The sequence below is a fragment of the Mauremys reevesii genome, linkage group 3 (assembly GCF_016161935.1).
Source record: "Mauremys reevesii isolate NIE-2019 linkage group 3, ASM1616193v1, whole genome shotgun sequence".
NCBI lineage: Eukaryota > Metazoa > Chordata > Testudines > Geoemydidae > Mauremys > Mauremys reevesii.
The window spans coordinates 188,408,787-188,415,996 of record NC_052625.1 but is presented as its reverse complement, the minus strand read 5'-3'; the positions used below and the strand labels follow the sequence as shown (position 1 = coordinate 188,415,996).

Here is a 7,210-nt window from a genome sequence, read left to right as displayed (position 1 = left end):
ACTCAATATCTTTCTCATCTCTGAGTTGAATTCATGCTCTTAACAAACCTCTTTTCTGAATTGTTCCATTTCTTTGTGGACCCTTGACTAATATGGTCTGATTATTTAAGGTGAAAAATTGTTCCCTGTAACCATAGAAAAAAACAAATATTGGTTTTGGAAACAACACAAGGGGTTGCATGTTTTAATCACTGAAATCACATTGCAGTCTGGCAGTAAAAAAAGTCTGAATTCACAAGAGCAAGGACACACTGTGGTGGGTTATATAACCCCCAAACAGGCTGAGGAGGTTTAATAAGGCACCGTGGGTCCAATCAACCCCACCCGGCTACACCTGTCATGTAGCATGTGTCAGGAGTGGTGAGAACTAAAAAGAGAGGGCTTAGGTCAGTTGAGGGATCATCAGGAAACAGAGCAGACCTCTGCTTCTCCCTGTGTGCGGGAAGCCTGGTTGCAGCCAGGAATCTGAGACAGCTCACCTGCCTCTCTGACAAGGTGAAGATGACTAAGTGACCCGTTGTTCACAAGCTATGAAGAGAAAGGTGAGGTCCTGCTGAATGACCCTCTTGAGGTCCATATTCTTTCCTATTTTAGGACTTTGATACCCTGGAAGGAGTGGAAGTGGAACGTGTCTTAGCTGGAGGGCTAAGGCACTGGTCCTTGTGGTGGCTAATTATCAGAGACCCTGAGGTGGGGGTATAATGACATGTTGAACTACAATGGGGTGCTGCAGAAGCTGAGCTTGCCACCTACAGCCAAGCCTTTAGTCTATTTCTGATGGATGGGAGTGGCAAGAGCTAAAAATACATTTAAAGGGGTGAAATTTGGGTCCCAGTAGGAATATTAATAGGCTTATTCACATAAGAGAAGTCAATCTGCTGTCAATTTTGCATTAAATGCTGAAAGGTACAGTTTACAAATACCAAAATAAAGACTTGCTTCCTCCACATTTAAGCTGTTAAGATCAATGCTTATGTCCCATATCTCTGCATAAGGTAAATGGATGTTCAGTTCAACTTGACCTATTTTTTCTTATGTATGCCTAATCTTTGCATTTGTTTTGGCCAAAACTCACTAAAATAGCATCATTTCCCTAAATTATCATTTTCTAAATTAGAAAAGACAAGCCAAAAAAAATAAAATAAAAATCAAAGCTATCAATTCAGCACTGATAAACAATTGCATTGTAACAAACTAACATTAATATAACCAGAAAAAAACAATTATGCTATATCTGACTCATATAGCTCCTTTAATTATCAGATGCTTGAACTGAAAATTGTAGGACTAAACCTGCAGACCTTGTTCTAGCAGAACTCCCATTGGCTCAGACCTTATCTCTTCATCACTATTGAAATGCAGCCATCCTTGCCGTGAGAAAAGATTAAGTAGGGTACATCATAGGATAGAAGGGGTTTTGGCTGAAGAAGCTAGTGCAAACCCCCTTATTAGAAAAATGCTACTGTGATCATTGTGCCTGCTTCATACTTTATGAATAAGGCTGCAAATCTTCCACAGAGGTCACGGATTCCATGACTTTCTGGGACTTCTGGAGCGGCTGGTGTGGCTGACCTCAGGGCTGCCTGAACAGCTGGAGTACCAGGTGAGGTTACCACAACACTCCAACTCCTTTTAACCCCTTCTGGACCCAAGTGGGGTTAATACATCCCATCATACAAATAAAAAAATATAGAGAATACATTCATAAGTTTAAGACATGACTGGAAGAGAGAGAGGTTATTTTGACTTTAAGTCTACTGGGAAACTTGAACCAAAGTTTTATTACAGGAGGCCTTTGCTGCATATTTGTCAGGACCAGTGTAACGATGCGGTTCTGGCGGGACCCAACTGAGAGTGCCAGTTCAGGACAAATTGCTTAAAACACGGCAGTTACAGCCCAAGGCTGGGGTTTTTCCACCTCTAAGGCAAACCAAACCAGCCAGACAAAGGCTAACCACTGGCTAACCACAAGTCACACAAGCAATTCCCTTAGACACTCCAGTTTCCCAGTATCACCACCAGTGCCACTCGTTATGGATACAAATAGTTATGAAAACCAATACCCCAATAAAGAAAAAAAAGGGTTCTCTCGATCCCAAAGAATCAAAGCCCCAGGTCAATATACAAATCAGATCTTACCCACAAATCATGCTGTTACCAATCCTTTAGAATCTAAAATCTAAAGGTTTATTCATAAAAGGAAAAAGATATAAATGAGAGTTAGAATTGGTTAAATGGAAACAGTTACATACAGTAATGGCAAAGTTCTTGGATCAGGGTTGTAGCAGTGATAGAATAAACTGCAGGTTCAAATCAAGTCTCTGGAGTACATCCCCAGCTGGGATGGGTCATTCAGTCCTTTGGGTAGGGCAGGGGTCAGCAACCTTTCAGAAGTGCTGTGCCGAGTCTTCATTTATTCACTCTCATTTAAGGTTTTGCGTGCCAGTAATACATTTTAACGTTTTTAGAAGGTCTCTTTCTATAAGTCTATAATATATAACTAAACTATTGTAGTATGTAAAGTAAATAAGTTTTTTTAAATGTTTAAGAAGCTTCATTTAAAATTAAATTAAAATGCAGAGCCCCCCCAGACTAGTGGCCAGGACCCGGGCAGTGTGAGTGCCACTGAAAATCAGCTCGTGTGCTGCCTTTGGCACGTGTGCCAGAGGTTGCCTACCCCTGGTGTAGAGCTTCCATTTGTAGCAAAGTCCCTCCAGAGGTAAGAAGCAGGATTAAAGACCAGATGGAGATGAGGCATCAGCCTTTTATAGTCTTTTCCAGGGGTAAGAACACCTCTTTGTTCATACTGTGGGAAAATTACAGCAAAATGGAGTCTAGAGACACATGGACAAGTTTCTGCATACTTTGCTGAGTTACAAGGAGTATCTGCCTTCTCTCAATGGGTCAGTTGTATAGCTGATGGTCCTTAATGGGCCATCAAGCAAGCTAGGCAGAGCTAATACCAACTTGTCGGGGATGTCACCCAGAAGCATAGCATAAGTTTGAAGTACAGACAGTATAGAGCCAATATTCATAACTTCAACTACAAAAATGATACATGCATACAGGCATCATAACCAGCAACCTATAACCTGGTCTTAGACACCTCATTTGACCCCCTTTATACAAGATTTGGTGCCACTACAGGACTTTAGTTGCAACCATGTTCTATATGGTCCCAGATTATGTCAATAACGTCACAATCAGGATATAGGCTGCCTGTGTACACTGAGTTTTTGGCCTCAGGAGAGGAGTAGCAGGGTCAGAATCAAGCAGGATCAGGCTACCAGGAAGTCAGAGTCAAGCACCAAGTTGCAGGCAGCAGGCAAATAGAGTCAGGGACAAACCAGGATCAGAAGCCAGAGTCTAAGGTCTACTGCAAAGCAAGATCTGGAGTAGAAGCGAGCAAGCAGTCTGCATTATTGCTCAGACATGACCACTCTCTGGCTTCCTGGTTTATATACCAGCATAAGCGAATCAGTGGGCCATGCAAGCGCCACCACTGAGGCCCTGCTGGGTGGGACTTCCTGCAGAGCCTAGTTTCTCAGGGTCCTCCAGCAGAAATCCACTCTAGGCTTCCAGTGGTAATGCAGAAGTGTCCACTTCTCCTCCCCTCCTCATAGCTTAGGTTCTAGTCCTGAAGGGGTTTTACAATATTGATCTTAAGGGAAAAAATGTTGTCCTAGTCAATCACATGACTGATTGGGTTAATAGAAGTGTTTGGAACATATCTAGTTTTTCAGTAGTATAGAATTTCACTGTCACACAGGCAGGGATCAAGATTAGAGCCAGAATGGTTGCCAGGAGCTTTACCTTCCTGTGTCTATGCACAGTCACCACAATAACAGTCCGTGAATACAAAACTTTATAACATGAGCAAAGTTAAGCAGCACATGTTCTCAGGATGAACTCCATGGGTGAAATTCACCATTGTGCAGAGGTTCAACATAAAGCTTATTCAACACTTAAGCATTCAAAGTGTGACTTAAGCAATGCTTGGGTCTTGTGCTGGCCCTCCACATAGAGGTCATGTCAGCACCTGAGCTCAAACCTGCACTTAATCAGAACATCTCTGATGAGAACTCCTGATTGTGGGGAGCACTTCTGCCCACACCCGAATGTGATTTATGGTTTCAATCTCACAGTATGATCCTCATTGTTCAGTTTTAGATAACAATGTGTTGGGGCAGGGAAGAAAATAGATCACTATTTGGATAGTTCTCAAACCTGTTTAAAAGTAGAGTTGTTTTCAAGACATGCAGTAATTCAATGTCCTATTTCATTCTGTAGTTCTCAGTTATTAAATACAGAGCAGTTAAAGTGTGAGTTATTCCAGTGCATGCAGCTGCATGAACAGTCATCTCCAGATATGTTTTATGCTGCTGGGTGCTTTGAAGAACCAAATGTCTCTCCAGTAAGTTTTACCAGCTATTTTCTCATGTGTTTAGTCAGTTCTAGCTAATTCTGTCTGTTGCTCTCCATGTATGTGCACTTTTTTTCCTTGTCTATGCTGTTTTAAAACTTATTTCCACTCATCTATGGGGCAAGATTAACAAAGACACTGCCATCTGTTCCTAGACAGAGTTTTCTGTCATACAACTGTTGACATATAGAGGGTATTTTATATTTTAGTTGGACACTAATTGTGCTTTCTTTGGATTAAATATTTTAAACTGAACTATGAAAATAGAGTTAAATGTATAGGTCACAGCAATTATTGCATTATTTACATTGCTAAACTACAAACACGCAGCCTCTGGCCCCCAGGGCCCTGGCCAGAAGAACCCATCTCCCATAGATTTATTTGGTGCTTTGAGATACTACCAACAAACTTCTAAAACTTTTCTGTATGCCACTGTGCCTGTGGTTCATTGCCAGGAAAAATATTCAAGGCCTATTTGTTTGGACGCTAATATTTCTCATGCCTTCCTTGGTATCGGAGCACATAAAACGTACATATTTAGGGCCTGGTCCCAGTGAAGTCATGCAAAACACTTAGCAAACAGGATTGAACCCTTAAATAACTACACTGTTTTCATAGCATAAATTTTGTTCTATCGTTGTGCTAAATAAATGTGTTCATTTTGGAACCAATCCAACAAAGCACTTAAGCATGTGATTAACTTTAAGCATGTGAATAGTATTACTGGTTTCAATGGAACTATTCACACTTAGATGTAAGCTGTTTTGGCAAGGACCATCTTTTTGTTCTGTATTTGAGGAGCCCCTGTGGATCAGAGCTTTAAATATTTTAAAATGACAAGCAAATGAAAGTGATATTACGTATATTAAAGTTCAAAATCCCCTAACTTTCATTTCAAAAATTCCTGGAGCTAACTTTAACTTCATGTTAATGTAGAAAAACACACTAAAATATTGTTAGTGCCATTATTTGTATAAAATGAAATACTCATTTCAGTGCATACTTGTGGTGTACTCACGTATTGATATTGTGTAGAGAAAGCTAACGTCATTGCATCAAATTCTGTTTTCTCCACAATGATGTGGAATAAGAGGTCATTCCCACTTAATGTTTCCTTTTTTTATTTTAAATTTCTGAATTTTTGTCCTGTGAAGAGTTTTGGCCTTATATAATTCCTGCACGTTCCATCATTGGGACTGTCAGACTTGTGTTGGGAAATTGGGCAATACATTTTTGAATCTTTCCACTGCCTCTAAGACAGCATTGGCAACCTTTGGCACGCAGCCCATCAGGGAAATCCGCTGGCAGGCCGGGCCAGTCTGTTTACCTGCAGTGTTCACAGGTTTGGCTCCCACTGGCTGCAGTTCGCTGTTCCAGGCCAATGGGGGCTGCAAGAAGCAGCGTGGGCCGAGGAATGTGCTGGCCGCCACTTCCTACAGCCCCCATTGGCCTGGAACAGTGAACCACGGCCAGTGGAAGCTGCGATCGGCAGAACCTGCGGATGCTGCAGGTTAAATTTTGAGCAATGGTATGCACAGGTAGACTTTTTCAAATAGATTTGTGTTCTGTAACAGATGCCATTCATTTATCATTAGAGAGACAAGATGGGGTGAGGTAATATCTTTTACTGGATCAACTTCTGTTTTTGAGAGAGACAAGCTTTTGAGCTACAAGGAACTCTTCTTCAGGTCTCAGAAAACTACTCAGAGTGCCACACCTACATACAAGATTGAATAGATAGTTTAGCATAAGTAAGGAACATTCAAAGATGAAGTGGCCCTTTAACACCTCTGTAGTCATAAGACAAAAAGGAGGGTTTGCGGGTTACGGATTATGGATTGTTGTAATAAACCATAAATCCAGTGTCTTCATTAAGACCATGATTTTTAATGTCTAGCAAAGTCATGAATTTAAGCTTCCAGGATCATCTTTTGAAGGTGTTGAGCAGGTTTCCTTTGACAATGAGAACGGATAGGTCAGATATAGAGTGATCACTTTGTGAAAGGTTTTCACCCACAGGCGACATGGTGTTTTTGTCTTTGATCCTTTTTTGAGTTCATTCAAGAATATAGTGATTGTCTAATTTAACCCACATAGTTATGGGGCATTTAGTGCACTGGATGAGGTACACCACATGTTGTGATAGGCATGTGTAGGACCGATGAATCTTGAAAGGTGTGCACTACAAGTGCAGCCTGCTGGCTGTCACCCTTATATACAATTTCCAGCCTACCCAGTTGTCTCTGATTGGTCGCTTTTCAGTGGTGTGACTTTCTCTCAGCCTCTGATTGGTTGGTCTTTCAATGGGGTGATATTCTCTGAGCCAATCAGCTACCAGCTACCTAGCTCACATGTACCTACATGTGCTTGGTGACACATACTTACATGTGCCTTCACCTGTTATGATGCCATCTTGGCTTCTAGGAGTTTCTAGAAGGTCCTAGGAAGTTCTAGAAGATCCTTCCCCACTCCTATGTCATCCTTATATATGCCATTTTGATCCACTATATTGGATTTTCTAAATTTAAACTATCATCAATTTCTACCTAACCAAAGCCTCAATTTTACAGCCAATTACTGTTCCATACAAAACAAAGTGTCCTGATACTGTCATCATCTTAATTATTTCAAATTGAGATATGTATTTTATGATTTTTAAACCCTTTTGTGATGCTTTTCTCTGTAAGGTGCTGTAAGATTTTTCAAAGCATAGATTCATAGGACTGCAGGGGATTGCGAGAGGTCATCTAGCCCAGTCCCCTGCACTCATGGCAGGACTAAGTATTA

At 41.1% G+C, this 7,210-nt stretch overlaps 1 protein-coding gene across 1 annotated transcript in view; it reads left to right on the top strand.

Moving 5' to 3' along the window:
- The first annotated feature begins 420 nt into the window (after positions 1–420).
- Positions 421–7,210, top strand: part of LDAH (lipid droplet associated hydrolase) — a 193,231-nt gene continuing 186,441 nt past the window's right edge. Inside the window, exon 1 of the mRNA XM_039532565.1 lies at positions 421–542. The gene's annotated coding sequence lies outside the window, so the exon portion shown is untranslated. The remainder of the gene's footprint in view (positions 543–7,210) is intronic.